We start from the raw sequence: 17,357 nt of genomic DNA, 5'->3' as shown, positions 1-17,357 counted from the left end.
ATGCTGTGAAGCCAGTCATCCGCGTCGAGGGGCTCGACAGAATGGTTAAACTTTGGTGGGTACAGCTTGATAAAGTCATTGATTAACACCAAGTCATTTCGCTGATGGCGTGCAGTGTTCTGCTCAATCTGCTCTAGCAGGCGGTTAGTATCACGCTTGTTTCTTTCCGCCTCCAGCATCACTTCGGCCAGAGAGGGCGGGTGAGGCAGATTTTCACCCTTAGCTGCACTGGCTTCCCCCTGCTCCAGGGCAGCAGGGTTGCTGCGGGTGTTGACCATCCTAGGAGAAAACAAGTCAACGGTTTAGATAAGGATGGCTCAAACTTAGCAAGGAAGTGCAGAATGTAATGGATAACACGGAATGCAGAGATGTTCATCCGTATGTCATGGTAATATAAAACTGCCATATATATACCAACGGTCATACACATCATACATAGTTTAGTACAAGCGCAGGCTACAGTACAACTATGATGAAAGACATTACATCTCATCGGAGGCATTCCAAGCTCCTATACATTATTTGTCTACACCTCCGGAATTGATTACACACAAAGTCATATTCCACAAGTCACGTAGGACAGTGAAGATACAACTATTACAATACTAGTGGTACTACTAGTAACTCAGACAGCTCCGTAGTAGTCCTCATAGAAGTCACCTCCATAGCCTGGGAGTTCAACGTGATCATCCGAGAACAGACGGTCCTGAGGAGCTTGTGGACCATACGGCCTAGGATGAGGTCTTGGACCAACAAATGGTGGCCTGCGGGGACCACGGGGTGGGGTGATGCCTCCCACATCACGCCAATCCACCATGTCTGGCAGAGCAGATCTCACAGGATACAGATCCCTTGTATCCATACATCCAGCTTGCACCACAGGTGCAAACCGAGTCAATGTGGCCCAATGATCAGCGCGGGTATTGAAAAGCTCCAGCCTCAAGGCCCGATTCTCTCGGTCCTTATCTTCGAGCATCTCGGCAGTGGTACGAGTTAATGAGTCCTCCTGAGTGGAGTCAGCATAGATAGCCTGAAGATACCCTTGCGATCCCGGAAGTGAAGCTGGCATGTAACAGTAGTCGGTGTTCCGAAGCAGGCCAGTCCGGACTCGCATGATGGTCATCATGGAATACGCAGCATCCTGCACAGACATCTCAACAGTAACCCCGAGTCCATAGGAAAAGTGAAGGGGCTCGGTAGATCCAGGATAAGAAGGAAATATCCTGACGGTGCAGAAATATTGGATTTATTAAAGTCTCGGAATTGCTCTTCGACGGTGTATTCGGGATACCAACGGTAACCCATCTCGATCATTACCCGGACTAACATAGCAGTATGACCGGGCATGTCGAGGCACCGGGTCAAGCGAACCACTTGGTTTTGAACACGGTTGGCCATCTGAAAGCACAACCACAATGCAAAGACATTAGAATTTCTAGGGAAAATTGGATAGCATAACAGCTGTAAATGCTCAGAAAAAAGATTTGAGACATCCACAATAGTTTGCAATACCACTCAACAACATCATATCAAGGTTCTTATTCAATTAGCAACATACTAGAAATAGTAGAAACTGAACTGGGACTTGTAACAACAATCCTATAAGCTACTATGGATTAGTAACACGTGAACCTGACAGAAGAAGAGAGCCTAGTCCTTAACCCACGTTCAATGAGAAGAGAATGACTCAGATCAGAGGACATAAGGTAAAGGAGTAAAAGATCCTTACGTTCCCTTCCACAATCAATTCCCCTACATATAACTAAAGCATTTCTAGACTCAACATCGACCAGTTTGGCTCAACGAACCTACAGGCAGTCCGGCTCTGATACCAATGCTCTCAGGACCCCGATTCCAAGCCACATCGATCTAGCCGGTAACACCTCATATCACTTTGCGGCCTCACGCATGGTATCCCACGGGTGTCGCCTTACCATGGCCCGGGACTGTTTGCGCCTTTTGGCTCACGTATATGATAGTGTCGCTAGCATCCATATGACAGAGAACCCGGGCCGACATGGCTAGTCGTGAACCCATAGCGGTACAGACCAATGGAGACATGCATACATGAATCACATCGAGCATGTCGGTCATCAGCGAGTGAATCCGGGCTGTAGCACTAGGCTAACAGGACTCCGGGCAACCCGGGCTGTAGCAGGCTAGGCAGGACTCTTGATGTCACCGCGTGACATTTCCCCGATGGGACAGACATAGGAACAGCGTGAAACACATGCCGGCCAGTCAAGTGTCCTCAGCAGTAGTGCTGGGCTAGCAGGACTCCGGTGAACCGGGCTGTAGCGGACTACTATGGCTCGAGGAACACTAGACTACATTTCCCCATAAGAAAGGCTGCCAAGGATAAACAACTAGATTGTCGGATCCCACTCATACCAAGCATTTCAATCATAGACACAATATGCCCGATATGAGTACATACAACATGGCATCACAACAAAACTCTACAACTCAAGTACTTTATTTAAAGGCTCCAGAGAGCCATACATAACATGTTCATACAGATAGGGGTCACATGACCCGACACTCAAGTCATACAATCATACAAGCACAAGAGGAAGCAACTAGTCTGAGTACACACACTAGAAAGAAAGAAGGCTTCTCGAAGCCTATCTATCTACATAGGGCCCTCTGAGGGAGTCCTGGATTAGGGGGTGTTCGAATATCCGGACTATACCTTCAGCCGGACTCCAGGACTATGAAGATACAAGATTGAAGACTACGTCCCGTGTCCGGATGGGACTTTCCTTGGCGTGGAAGGCAAGCCTGGCGATGCGGATATTCAAGATCTCCGACCATTGTGATCGACTCTATGTAACCCTAACCCTATCCAGTGTCTATATAAACCGGAGGGTTCTAGTCCGTAGGACAACTTCATCAACTCCATAGACAACAATCATACCATAGGCTAGCTTCTAGGGTTTAGCCTCCTTGATCTCGAGGTAGATCTACTCTTGTACTACCCATATCATCAATATTAATCAAGCAGGACGTAGGGTTTTACCTCCATCGAGAGGGCCCGAACCTAGGTAAAACATAGTGTTCCCTACCTCCTATTACCATCTGGCCTAGACGCACAGTTCGGGACCCCCTACCCGAGATCCGCCGGTTTTGACACCGACAATGGTGCTTTCATTGAGAGTTCCTCTGTGCCGTCGCAATCAGGAAGGATGCCTCTTCCCGTCTTTAAAGATGGCGCCGTTGCTAAGGGAGCCTTGGCTGTCGGCCAAACGCTCCGGTTAGGTGGTTTCCTCATGACCTCCTGTTCGGCTGTTGCGCCGACGCTGACCTCTCGGGTCATCAAAAGCAACCTACAAGTTAGCTCGGAGTTCGCCGAGCAGCTAGATCCAATGGAGCTCTCTTCTGTAAACGGGCTCTTGGATCGCATCGCCGCCCTGGGGGTCGCCACGGATTACGACCAGGTTGGGCATAAACCCGATCTAAGAGAAATTAACTCTCCCCAAGTCACCCACCACGTTGCCGTGGTAGAGGCGTAGTGCGGCGACCCTTCATCTATTTTAAGGACTAGCTACGTCCGAATGCCCGACTCCTCCAAGCCGCATACCCACGGAGGGGAGGATGTAACTCAAGACCTGAGCTTAGGATCAGGCAACGGGCCAGATTCATTGGACAACACCCAAGAATCCGAACTTCAGAGTTCGGAAACTCTTAGGCCTCCGAATCTTGGATTGGGTGAGGTTTCAGATTCAACGACACCCGCCCACCCGATCATAAGCGATCTCTCCCAAATCAAGCAGAGGCCCGAGGAAATAGTACACCATTACTCACAGCCTTAGAGCATGTTGGATACTCCGGCAGGTGGCCAAAATCGGCGAGGACCTCTTAATTCCGGAGGCCGCAGAAAGCCAACCCAAGGACACCAGTACCGTTCTCACAGTCTTCAAGACTTTTGCATCAAACAATGTGCGAAAAAGAACACTCCGCAGCCTCGCCAAAGTCTATCAGGTTGCAACAATAAATCCATGGAGCGACACTGCCATTACCTTCAACGCAAGTGATGAACCTAGATTCCGAACAGCCCAAGCACCAGCCGCATTGGTCCTCAGTCCCATAGTTGACGGCTTTCGCCTCACCAAGGTGCTCATGGATGGAGGCAGCGAACTGAACCTCATTTATGAGGAAACCCTTCAGAAAATGGAAATAGACTGGAACCGCGTCGAGGGAAGCAGCACATCCTTCAGAGGAATAATCCCCAGTCGGGAAGCGCGCTGCACAGGAAAAATCACACTAGATGTAGTGTTCGGCACGCCGGATAATTACAGGTCCGAAGAAGTCACGTTTCAGGTGGCCCCGTTTAAGAGCGGATATCACGCTTTACTAGGGCGGGAAGCATTCACAATATTCCAAGCAATACCCCATTACGGGTACATGAATCTTAAGATGCCCGGGCCAAACGGAATCATCACTCTAGCTAGTGATCCGGACATAGCACTCCGCGCCGAAAACAAGACAGCCGCATTAGCCCTTGAGGCACTATCCGAAGCCTTAGCGACCGAGGAACTGACTGCGCTGCGCTCCACGGTTAACAGGGATGATGTGATACTCGACAAGAGATCCAAATCCACATCCTTCAAGCTAGCTGACGAAATAGTCAAATTCCAGGTCCATCCAACAGACCCCAATAAAACAGCTTCCATCGGGGCACGACTGAACCCTGATGTAGACGCCGCACTGCGAGAGTTCCTATGAGAGAACTGGGACATCTTCGCCTGGCACCCCTCAGACATGCCAGGGATCCCACGCGGGCTGGCCGAACACAGTTTAAATATCCAAAAAGAATTTAAACCTGTCAAACATGCCCTTCGGCGTTTTTCCGAACCCAAGAGACAGGCTATGGGAGAGGATCTAGCCAAGCTATTGGAGGCCGGATTCATCAGAGACATAAAACATCTGGACTGGCTAGCAAACCTGGTGATGGTACCAAAGAAGGACAAATCCTGGCGCATGTGTGTCAATTTTAAAGACCTTAACAAGGCTTGCCCAAAGGATCCCTTCCCCCTCCCCCGTATCAATCAAATTATCGATGCCACCGCGGGACACGATTCGTTGTGTTTCCTCGACGCATACTCCGGTTACCAGCAAATAAAGATGGCATAATCAAACCAAGCTGCAACAACATTCATCACACCATACGGCCCATTGTGCTTCAACACAATGCCCTTCGGGCTGAAAAATGCCGGCGCAACATATCAGCGCATGATCCAGACATGTCTGGCAAACCAGATCGGCAAAACAGTGGAGGCATACATGGATGACGTGGTCGTCAAATCAAGACATGTCAAATCTCTAGTAGACGACCTGAGGCTTACATTCGATAACCTCCGAAAATATGACATTAAGCTCAACCAAGAAAAATGCGTCTTCGGCGTTCCAGCCGGAAAGCTCTTGGGCTTCATTGTATCCGGTACAGGAATTGAAGCAAATCCAGCCAAGATCCGAGCTTCGTCACAATTGGATGTCCCAAAGGACCTCAAACAAATACAAAAATTAACTGGATGCGTGGCGGCTTTAAGCCGCTTCATCTCCCGTTTGGGAGAAAAGGCACTACCCCTCTATCGCCTCCTTCGGCGCACCGAACACTTCGAGTGGACGAATGCCGCCACGGCCGGACTTGATGAAATAAAAGCCATATTGGCAACAGACCCAGTTCTAGCCGCGCCAAACACCAGCGAACCAATGTTATTGTACATTGCAGCAACACATCAAGTTGTCAGCGCAGTGCTCGTTGTCGAGCGGGAAACGGACGGACACAAATCCCCCCTTCAAAGGCCGGTCTACTACGTGTCCACTGTCCTCACTCCATGCAAATCACGGTACCCGCATTATCAAAAGATTGCATACGCAGTATTCAGGGCATCCCGGAAGCTATGACACTACTTTCAAGAGTGTTGCATAACAGTAGCCTCGGAAGTACCACTCAACAATATCATCAACAACCGCAATGCAACGGGCCGGCTCGCAAAATGGGCCATCGAGCTTCCCCATTCAACATAACCTATAAGCCATGGCGAGCAATCAAATCGCAAGTTTTGACCGACTTCGTCGCAGAATGGACGGAGGCCGAGCTCCTTAAAGAGTACGGCACATATTCAAACTAGATTATGCATTTTGACGGCTCCAAAATGTTGGCTGGACTGGGGGCCGGCGTCATCCTGACGTCCCCCATAGGAGACACAGTCCAATACATGCTCCAGATCATGTACACGGATTCCAACAATGTAGCCGAATATGAGGCCCTCCTACATGGCCTCTGGATAGCAGTATCCATGGGTATCCAGCGCCTAGCGGTACGCGGGGATTCAAACCTCGCGATATCCCAAATGAACGGAGACTTCGATGCCAAGGACCCAAAAATGGCAGCTTACCGCAACGCCATCCTAAAAATGTCAGCTCGGTTCGAAGGGCTAGAGTTTCACCATATAGCCCGAGAAAACAATCAAGCATCGGACGTCCTAGCACGCATCGGAGCAAAACGCGATGCAGTTCCCCCCCAACATCTTTTTGGAAAGATTGTTCAAGCCATCCGTAGCATGGGAGGGGGAACCCGCAAATAACAGCCCGAACCCAGCCGCACCACTCGACGCCGAACAATCTGACACAATTGGAGGCTCTGCCAACGAAATCACACCTTCAACCCACGTAATAATGGCGGTTATCGCCCCGTGGATAGAACCATTCCTAGCCTACCTTACTAGGCAGGAACTCCCGGAGGACCAAAACGAGGCCCGCTGCATAGTGCGGCGATCTAAAGCCTACAGAGTCCATGAGGGAGAGCTTTATAAGAAAAGCACTACCGGAGTCCTTCAAAGGTGCATCTCCAAAGAGGAAGGCAGGAACCTTCTGGCTGAAATTCATGCCGGACTCGGTAGTCACCACGCTGCTGCTCGGTCCCTTGTTAGCAAGGCTTTCCGTACTTGTTTTTATTGGCCGACGGCCCAGGCAGACGCTCAGGACTTAGTCCAACGATGCGCTGGTTGCCAACTTTTTGCCAACCAAAGCCATATGCCACCCACCGCACTCCAAACTATAACCATCACCTGGCCTTTTGCGGTCTGGGGGCTTGACATGGTCGGACCCCTTAAAGGTGGGACCCATAAGAAAAAATACTTACTGGTCATGGTGGACAAGTTCACCAAATGGATAGAAGCCAAGCCTGTTAAAACGGCCGAATCCGGACCTGTGATAGACTTCATATCCGGGGTCGTACACCGTTATGGTGTCCCCCACAGCATCATAACCGATAATGGTACAAACTTTACTGCCGACGAGGTAAAACTCTGGTGCAAAAACATGGGCATCAAGCTCGATTTTTCTTCCGTCTATCACCCACAAACCAACGGCCAGGTCGAACGTGCAAATGGTCTTATCATGAGCGGCATTAAACCCAGACTAGTGCGGTCCCTCAAGGAATCTAACACGCATTGGGTAGAGGAGCTCGACTCTGTGCTATGGGGGCTGCGGACAACGCCAAATCGGACCACCGGATACACACCATTTCTTATGGTGTACGGTGCAGAAGCAGTTCTGCCCTGCGACATAATTCATGGCTCACCTAGAGTGCGCATGTACGAAGAAAGAGAAGCCGAGCTCGATCGGCAGGACAACTTGGACACCTTGGAGGAGGAGCGTGACGTGGAAAAAGCCCGTTCCGCATTTTATCAACAGCAGGCCCGAAGATATCAAAGTAGAGAAGTACGGGCCAAAAATTACAATGTTCGCGAACTAGTTCTACGCCTGCCGGATAAGAAAAAGGACAAGCTCAAGCCCAAGTGGGAAGGTCCATTCATAATCGACCAAGTCCTGACTGGTGGGGCGTACCGCCTGCGAGATGCGTCGAACAACCGACTCGAGCTGAACCCGTGGAACGCTGCCCGTCTCCGCAGATTCTATGCCTAGCGCCGGACTCTGTCCCTTAAAGGCTCATATAGCGACGCGCCACTCGCGCTCATTAAACCTGGGGGCTTCTTTATGCGGGCTTCACGCCTAACACATGCGTCAAACTTCCGCATGTACCTTTTTCCTCACCATTATATGCATCGATATGACTTAAGTTTTGGCCAAGCTGAGTTGCCTGGCTCCTGTGCTTACCCCTACGTTCCCGATTGTTCGGCTAGGCGGTAAAGGGAGCACCTCTGTGATTGTTACTGCTGGGTCAGCCGGATGTGTACCTTAGACTGGGTGAAGCCAAAAGCTAGCGTTCTTAAGGGAATATTCGGTCGGTGAAATAAAAGATGATCTTTTTACTCATTTTATGCGCAACCAGATGCTTTTTTCTGCGTCTCTTAACGCAGTCCAGACATGCACCTTAGGGCATGCCTCCCAGCGAAAGGAACCCTTAACAGAACTATTCTCTCTGGAAGATGTTTCTTACTAACCATGTAATATAACATAATGAGTTGGGCACTTGTCTGATAAAGCACTGATGACCCTACGCCTGGTCTCCACGCATACCCCGGTTCTTATATAACCGTTAGGGTATTCAGACACACTCCGGACTTATATAACCGTTAGGTCCCGAGGTTGAAGCGAAAAGGTCGGCAACAACAAACGATCTACAATCCGGCTAGAAGGCATTACACATGTCAATTTAAAATTACACAGTCATTCTGACTGATTGTATTCCTCTTCTATACCATCTAACAGGCTGTCTAATTTACAGTCCTGCTGGGAATACTTTGCGGCCAACTCTACTTGGCCATATACTAAGCTTACATGGATCTCCTTCCCGTCAGGCCCCACTGGTCCGACCTCGGCCATGTGGTTTGGGTCCGACTTCATGAAACGGGTCTTCACCATGGCCCAGGCCTCCCTAGCGCCTTGTCGGCAGGCCGATATCTTCCACAACCGGAAGCGCTGCCGAGCTCCCTTCAGCTTCTCCGCAAGCTCTCCAAGGCCCTCGGGCAGGGAGTGGGCAGGCCATAAGGCTTGGGCAATACCTCACATCGCCTGTCGAATTCGCTCGTGCAGTTGCAAGAGTTCGGGAAGAAGGTCACCCGTAGAACCGGGCATCTCCTCTGCAGGACGACCTGTGAGCATACCTACAGACATTACTCAGTTAGTCGACTTCCTTGCCGAACTTTATTTTTCAAAGTTCGTTCAAGCACTTACTAAATATGCCGCGTCGAAGCTGCTGATTCTCCTTCATGGAGTCCGACAGCTAGCAACGGACATCTTTAAGTTCGACGTCCAGCTTGGTGTTGGCATCCTGAAGATCATTCTTCTCCCGCCTCACCTTTGTCAACACACTCTCACCGGCTTTTAGCTGGCGTAAGAGTTGTTGCCTGTCCGGATCGAGTCCGGCGCCATCTGCAATATGATCTGTTATATTTGCATCCACACCGCACAATATTGTTCTTTCGAAGTATATCTTACCTGAGGGGGTCTCTTCGAGCTCCCTTGCTATGGCTAGTGCGTCCTCTAGTTGGGCCTTCCACTTTTCCAGGTCATGGGACAGTACGGTATTCTTCTCTGTAAGAACCTGCATATTAAATGATCCTTAAATCAGTTTCTCTAACTGCTTCAAGTCTCGGGGGCTACTGGCATACATATATATTTAACCAAAATTTTCATACCCGTATGTCATTTACATACTTCTCCGTGGCTCTGGCTAAACCATTTTGAGCGGCACGGAGGTATGCATCTCCCGAATTAAAGGCATCTAAAGCCTCTTGGGAGAAACAACCGTCGAGTAGAACTGTCCGGCGACGCCTGTGATTCATGGCACTCTCCACTTTAGAATTTGTGGCAGATAGCCTGTCCTCATCCTCTGTCAGAGGAGCGTCCGGTGCACGCCTTGTGCTCGCCTCCGCAACCTGGCCAGACATTGGAGCCTGGCTGGTGGAGGCGCGATTGGAAACCTCTCTGGATGTAGTCCGGCGAGGTCTCTTCGTTCTGAAGATAGCACAAACGTTAATATGCCCTGACAAAATAACTTCAGGGAAGCAGAGGGTGCGCTATACCTTGGCGCCGGCATCTCAGTCCGGACCACATTCCTTTTTGCCCCACGGGGCCTTGCGGCCCCTTGTTGGCTAGCCGCCGCAGTTTCGGCCTCCTGCCTCGGAAATCTCCCCTGCAAAACACGGTTGTCGTTAGAAACACCGGAATACGTGAGAATGGAATCTCTTTCGAGGGAATGGGACTCTGATTTCCTTCACCTAGGAGTCCGGGATTAGCCCTAGGTAATCCACCGTAATGGCCACCAAGGTACCATCCTTAATTAGCTGATAGAACACCCCGTCAATAAGCTCCACCGATATGTCCGGATCTTCTTCGGAGTCCGGATTGAGGGACTGTTCTGGGTCCTCGGGCTGTGGAGGACGACTGTTTATATCCTTTACCTCTTGTCGCAGTTCCTGTATTGAAATAATTAGACTACCTATCTAACCGTGGGAGTATAAAGCAAACGGGCAAGCGCAATTTTTCACTTACCCAACTTGGAGGATCGTACATACTGAATCTGGCCTGCGGATTGACGCGGAGGAATTCCTCCTTTTCTCCCTTGTATAAAGAGGATAAGATCTTTACTAAGGCGGCAGCTGAGGCTGGCCCCTTACGACCGTAACGGGTGGCGTCATCCTCCCCATTGAAATCCCACATGGGGTGGCCTCTATATTGAAGCGGCTGCACCCCCCGCATAATGCATGCAGCCATGAATCCAATCATGGTTAGTCCGGAATGAGCCAACAGTCTTATCCGGCCCATCATGTAAAGGACGTCTCTGTCGCTTTCTCTCTGGGAGCTCCGTGGACGCCAGCTCAAGCGTTTCTTCAACGGGGCAATGTTGAACTCTGGGAGACCGACCCGGATAGGGTCCCGTAGCGGGACGTCATCCATGTAAAACCATTCCGAAGGCCAGTCCTTGGACGCCTTCTTCGGGGTTCCAGATAGGTATTTGGTCCCGACGATGCGCCATACTTCGGCTCCGCCCACTTGATAGATAGACCCCTCTTGAGAACGGGGCACCAGGCAGAATAACCTCTTCCACAGCGCGAAATGAGCCTCCATGCCTAAAAATAGCTCACAAAGAGCGACGAAGCCCGCGATATGTAATACGGAGGCGGGCGTGAGATTATGCAGCTGGAGACCGTAAAACTTCAGAAGCCCGCGGAGAAATGGATGAATTGGAAATCCCAGTCCCCTTATTAGATAGGGGACGAGGCACACCCGCTCTCCTTTAGAAGGATTGAGGGTGCTCTCCACTTGTTTTCCGCCATTGTAGGTGGCGAGACCGGCTCGGACCGGGACCATGTATGCCGGGGGAAGAAATCCCTTGGCCTGAAGCGACACTAACTTGTTGTGCGGGATGGTGCAACTCTCCCAGTCCCCGGGTTTGGGACCGGAGGGGCGAGGGGAGGAGCTGCAACGGCTGGACATGTTGGAATGGACCTTTGCTGGAAGCGCTCTGATGATAACTCACGGAGAGGAGAAGATGTGGTTTGAACCTGAATTCCCATCCAGTTAAATACGCGGCTCGTTTATATGGCTGGGGGTGTGAATGTAAAAACACCTCGGCCTTTCACATTCGTTTGACACGTGGAAGATGGCCATTATTGGGCGTAGAAGCCAAGGATCGCAACATTTACAAGAAACCGGACTTTATTCAACAGGTACACGGAATTTGGGGGAGAACCCGCCTTGCAATGCCGAAGACAATCTGTGCGCCGGACTCATCGTCATTGAAGCCTGGTTCGGGGGCTACTGAGGGAGTCCTGGATTAGGGGGTGTTCGGATATCCGGACTATACCTTCAGCCGGACTCTAGGACTATGAAGATACAAGATTGAAGACTACGTCCGTGTCCGGATGGGACTTTCCTTGGCGTGGAAGGCAAGCTTGGCGATGCGGATATTCGAGATCTCCTACCATTGTAACCGACTCTATGTAACCCTAACCCAATCCGATGTCTATATAAACCGGAGGGTTCTAGTCCGTAGGACAACTTCATCAACCCCATAGACAACAATCATACCATAGGCTAGCTTCTAGGGTTTAGCCTCCTTGATCTCGAGGTAGATCTACTCTTGTACTACCCATATCATCAATATTAATCAAGCAGGATGTAGGGTTTTACCTCCATCGAGAGGGCCCGAACCTGGGTAAAACATCATGTTCCCTGCCTCCTGTTACCATCCGGCCTAGACGCACAGTTCGAGACCCCCTACCCGAGATCCGCCGGTTTTGACACCGACACCCTCCATGGCCAGGATCACCATCTGGGTGGCTAGTCACTCGTCGATGTCAAGGTCTACGTAGAACCCATCGGAGGGGGCGGTGTTGTCGTCTGAAAATAGTAATTAAGCAAACATGAGTACAAAGGTATTCAGCAAGTCTTACAACAGAACCTACTATACATGCTCATTCTCAAGAAGGTGGTGGGGTTATTGCAGCAAGCCAGCTTTGACTCTTGGCTAAGCTATCCTATGGAACTCCACTAGTAAAATAGTTTTCGCACACGAGTCCACTACTCACCATCACAATACTCCACCGGGGATCCTCTCTCGTCATCCTACGAGAGGGCCATCCTCGGTACTCACACTTATCTTGAGTCTTTTAGTAGTAACCATTAACTTGTCTATGAACTGTATAGGCAACCAAGTAGTCCTTTACCACGGACGCAGCTATTCGAATAGTTTTATACCCTGTAGGGGTGTACTTCGTCACACATGTTTCCACCACTTAGCGTCTACACACGACATGTGCTCGGCAGACTTCAAGCGAAAACCGACGTGGGTGTAGACCACCACCTGACTAGCCTCACAAGTCTCTAGTCCAGGTTTATCGCCTATTCAGGTTCCATCCGCAAGGAAATCCGGCCGGGGTGTCCTCAACGGCCCCAAACGATGTGTGCAGGGTTCCCGAGACACCAAACGGGCGACTCGGTACACCGTGCCATGGTGTATCTACCGCATCATAGCCCACCCCTAGGGTCAGCGCTACACACGGCCGCGAACACATTACCTACAACCAACAGAAACTAGTTGCAACTCCTGGACAGAGGACGAGATGGGTCAGTAAGTCGAGCGGGGTCATATTTTAGGGCCCAATGTGTGGTAGTAACTAAATCTTAAATCACGCATACAGATCTCAGTTCTAATGGACGGCCTCAATGAAACAACCCACCATGTACTCCTACATGGCCTCTCATCGATACCTTTACCAAAACATGTTCAACACATCCCTCACATTACCAACATAATCATATCACTCTAGCCCATCACCCAGATGAACCAGACCTGACACAATGCTAAGCATAGCAGGCATAGCAAGGTAGGAATCACATACATGGCTCAATCAACTCCTACACATGATAGTGGGTTTCATCTAGTTACTATGGCAATGACAGGTCATGCAGAGGATAAGGGTTCAACTACCATAGCACACAGCAGTTTGAATCACGGTGTCTTAATGCAGTAAACAAGAGCAGAAGCGAGAACATGGGTTTGTATTGGAATGATCAATGGGTTGCTTGCCTGTTGTAGAGGTAGTAGGGTACTGCCCTCCAGATGGATACTCGGGGTTATCCTCGGAGGCAGTACCTACCACGAAAGACACACCGAACTTAATCAACACATGGCAATATGCAACAATATGATGCAAGCTATGACATGGCAAGATTAAAGTGTCTTGGCTTAATGCAAGCTAAAACAGAAGGGGATGAACTCATTTGAATCAAAGATTCAAATGTTACCTCATTAAACATGGCCTTATTAGTGCGTTACCTTATTCTGCTTAAACAGCAAGGTTAAGTTGTTTTGTCATACATGAAACCATTGCAGATGGATAGATTGAATTTTTCCGATCATTTTTCATATATAAATCTTTGCATTTGGAGCTATGGTTGATTTTCTATGATTTTTAGAAGTTTTGGCTATTTTTTGGAATTTCCTATATAAGAATAATTCCAGTAATTGAATTAATGCGTCAGCATGACATAGGTGTGACATCAGCGGGTCAACTGGGTCGGCCAGGTCAAACCTGACTGGTGGGCCCGGTTTGTTAGTGACTTAGCTAATTATTAGAATTAAATTAACACTAATTAGCTGTCAGTGGGGCCTGGGCCCACATGTCAATGTCTAAACTAATTAAAATTAGTTAAGACTAATCCTAAACTAGTTAGCAGACCGGCCCCACCTGTCATAGACTCAGGGGCGGTCAACCTGGGCCCACACAGGGGTCAAACAGAGTCAAACTCGCCGGCGGCTTGACGCCGGCGATGACAGATGCTACGGAGGGGCTCGGGTTTGTGTCTCCGGCGACCAAATCAACGGTGGAGAGCAGCTACACGACGCGGCGAGCGAGCCGCGTCGTTTGGTGGAGAAAGTGGAGCTCGGGGAGGCCGGGAACGACGCCGGCGACGACCTTGGCGATTGCCGGAGTTTGGGCGAGGATGAACTCGAAGCTACGGGGCACGGTGAGGCGCGGGGAGTGGTGCGTTAGGCTCCTGGGAACGTGGTGAGTGTGGTGACGCGCTCGGAATCGAGCTTACGCGCCTGTGGCCATGGCGGTGACATGGCTGGCGGAGCCAAGCTCTCGGCCGTGACGGCCAACGGGGTTAGAGGGCAGCTCGAGCGACGTGGCTAGGGGGAGAAGAGAGAGAAGCTCACAGTGAGTGCAGCGGGCATCAAAGCGGGCTCGGGGAAGCTTGGGAGGCGGCAAAACATCGAAGACGATCTCCGCTGACCGGCAAGGAGAACGGCAGCGGTGGCAGCGTTGCAGTGCGTTCGAGGCCTCGTGGCTCGTCGAGGAGGTCGAGGGAGATGTTGCGGAGCTCGTGGGCACGGTGGGGTGACACGGGGAAGATGGTGGCTGCGGCTACGGAGGCAAGACGACGGGAGCTGCGTCGGCCGGAAGATGGGGAGAGAGCCAGAGAGGGGGAGAGGCCACGGGGAGAGTGGGAAGAAAGAGAGGGAGACGTGGGGGTCGGCGAGGCACTCGGAGATGCCTCCAGGGCGTCGGCGGAAGCAGAAGGTGGCCGGCGTGTGGCCGCGGGCGCCGGCCACGCGCTCCTCGTCCTCCTGGTGAGAGGAGGAGGACGATTGGTAAGAGCCAGTCGATTGGGCCGAGCCAGGTGGGCTGGTGGGCTGCGCCTGGTAAGTTTCTCTCTCTCTCCTTTTTTCTGTTTTCTTATTTATTTATTATTTCTGTAACTTCAGGGCTTTATTAAAAATACTAGGGCATTACCATAAATCATAAAATTAATCAAGGCCACTGCTTAGAATATATCCAACAGCAAACATTTTAGTTTATGATTATTTGAGCATTTAAAATATTTTATAGCATTTAAAAATGCCCAAATGCAAATACCATAAGAATTAATCCAATGACCTTTGATGTCCTAGAAAAATGTGCACCATTTTTGTCAAAGGTTTTACACTACTAGAAAAACCGCTACTAATGGCGCACCTAATTTGGCCATTAATGGCGCATCAGTGGTGCGCCATTACTAGCATGCCATTAGTAATTTTTACTAATGGCGCATCACTGGTGCGCCATTAGTATCTGGTATACTAATGGCGCACCACTGGTGCGCCATTAGTATAGGCCACGGTGCGCCATTAGTATGCCTCCCAGGGGCCATGTATACCCAGGTGCTTTGGCATACTAATGGCGCACTACAATGGGATGCGCCATTAGTAACCGCGGCATACTAATGGCGCACTGTCCAGTGATAAACCATTAGTATGCTTTGTCATACTAATGGCGCACTGTCATGTGATGCGCCATTAGTATGAATATTAGGTTTTTTTTATTTTTTATTTTCTGTTTTTTGCACAGGCTACAAAATGTATAATTTGACAAAATATAGACAGCACACATCAACAACAGATTCATCGAATACAATAGAAGATTAGTCTTTGAATACAATTCATCATATTAGTCTCCGAATACAATTCATCATATTAGTCTCCGAATTGAAAAGACCGAACAAAGATAGAACATTATATTACAAGTCTCGAGACCGCGAGTAGCGAGTTTGTCTTCACATTACAAGTCGATATCGATCATCTAAACTACCATCACATAGAAGAGAGCTGCGGTCATCACGATGAGCATCATCACGATGAAACTCGTCTTCATCCGGTTCCTCCAACGCTCCCTCCCCTCTCCCGCTAGATAGCGGGCGTATCTAGATTCGGCCTCGGCCCTAGTGGTGTACCCTTTGTAACTGTTACCGCTGAATCGGTGAACCTGTCTCCGACACTCCTCCCAGTCATCGTAGACTCCGGGAACCTTACCCTTGTACACGACATACGTCGGCATCGCTATGCACTAGCCAAACGAAACGTTAGTACCAATTCACAGACAATACATAAGCAATATATAAGTATGCAACAGAACGATCGGAAGAGAAAAGCAAGACATTAATAGCATCGATTACATCTAAGTTGAACGACTCTCGAAACCAAAGAGACATACTACAAGTTCATTAAAGTTTAATTACAACATGAGCCAATCGATGTTTCAGAACTAGACACAGCATCACTGCTTTCGACTCGACTCAAGGGACCGGAGCGTGGATGAAGCCGCCGTCTATCGTGGGAGTCATGAAATAACGGTCGTTGTCAGCCTGCATTTGTAGCATTGTGTCGATGTCACTGTTGGACGGTTGATTGTTGAGGTAGAACTGCCCCGAGGTACGAAGGACATCTTGATGGATGATTTCCGCAAACTCCGACTGGATGCGAAAGAATTCTTGTCGGAGGTCCGCGTCCTGGATTGCCGACACGCTCTTTGCCCAATCTTTGAGTTTACTCGGTAGCAGAAGTTGATGATGGTCCCGTACGATCGCCCGCATGTGATGGATGGCGTAGTAGGCACCCTTCTGACCGCCAGGCGGCTGCTTGACGCAGCAGAACGTCGTATTGTGGGAGAACACGTGCTTGCCGTACTTACGAATAGGCCTGGTGAAGGTGCCTCCAGATTTGGCGTAGCCGGGGAGAACATCATCAAGAACCTTCTTGACATTTGTGTAGTCTACGTTCGACTGACGGTCCGGGTCGAAATACGTGGCCATGGAATATTTGGGGCTTAGGAGGATGAGCGTGCAACGTGTGTCACTGCAGAAAACACGGAATGTTAAAAGAAAAACGATCGAAATGTAAGAATTCATATGTTACGGGCCGGTTGAGGGGAGGACTTACTCGGGAAAGTAAGGCACGAGGAAGTTATCCTTATCTTGGTTTGCCAGAATGACGCCTTCGAGGTAAGAACTCGCGACTTGCCGGTCCCCAGCGCTGCCCAAGATCTTGGCACGCATGTAGAAGGGGTCGACTATCACAATGTCCGGGGTCTTGTCGCGAATGATCCGCATCTCCATACTCA

The sequence above is a fragment of the Triticum aestivum genome, chromosome 5A (assembly GCF_018294505.1).
Source record: "Triticum aestivum cultivar Chinese Spring chromosome 5A, IWGSC CS RefSeq v2.1, whole genome shotgun sequence".
NCBI lineage: Eukaryota > Viridiplantae > Streptophyta > Magnoliopsida > Poales > Poaceae > Triticum > Triticum aestivum.
This window is presented reverse-complemented; position numbering follows the sequence as displayed.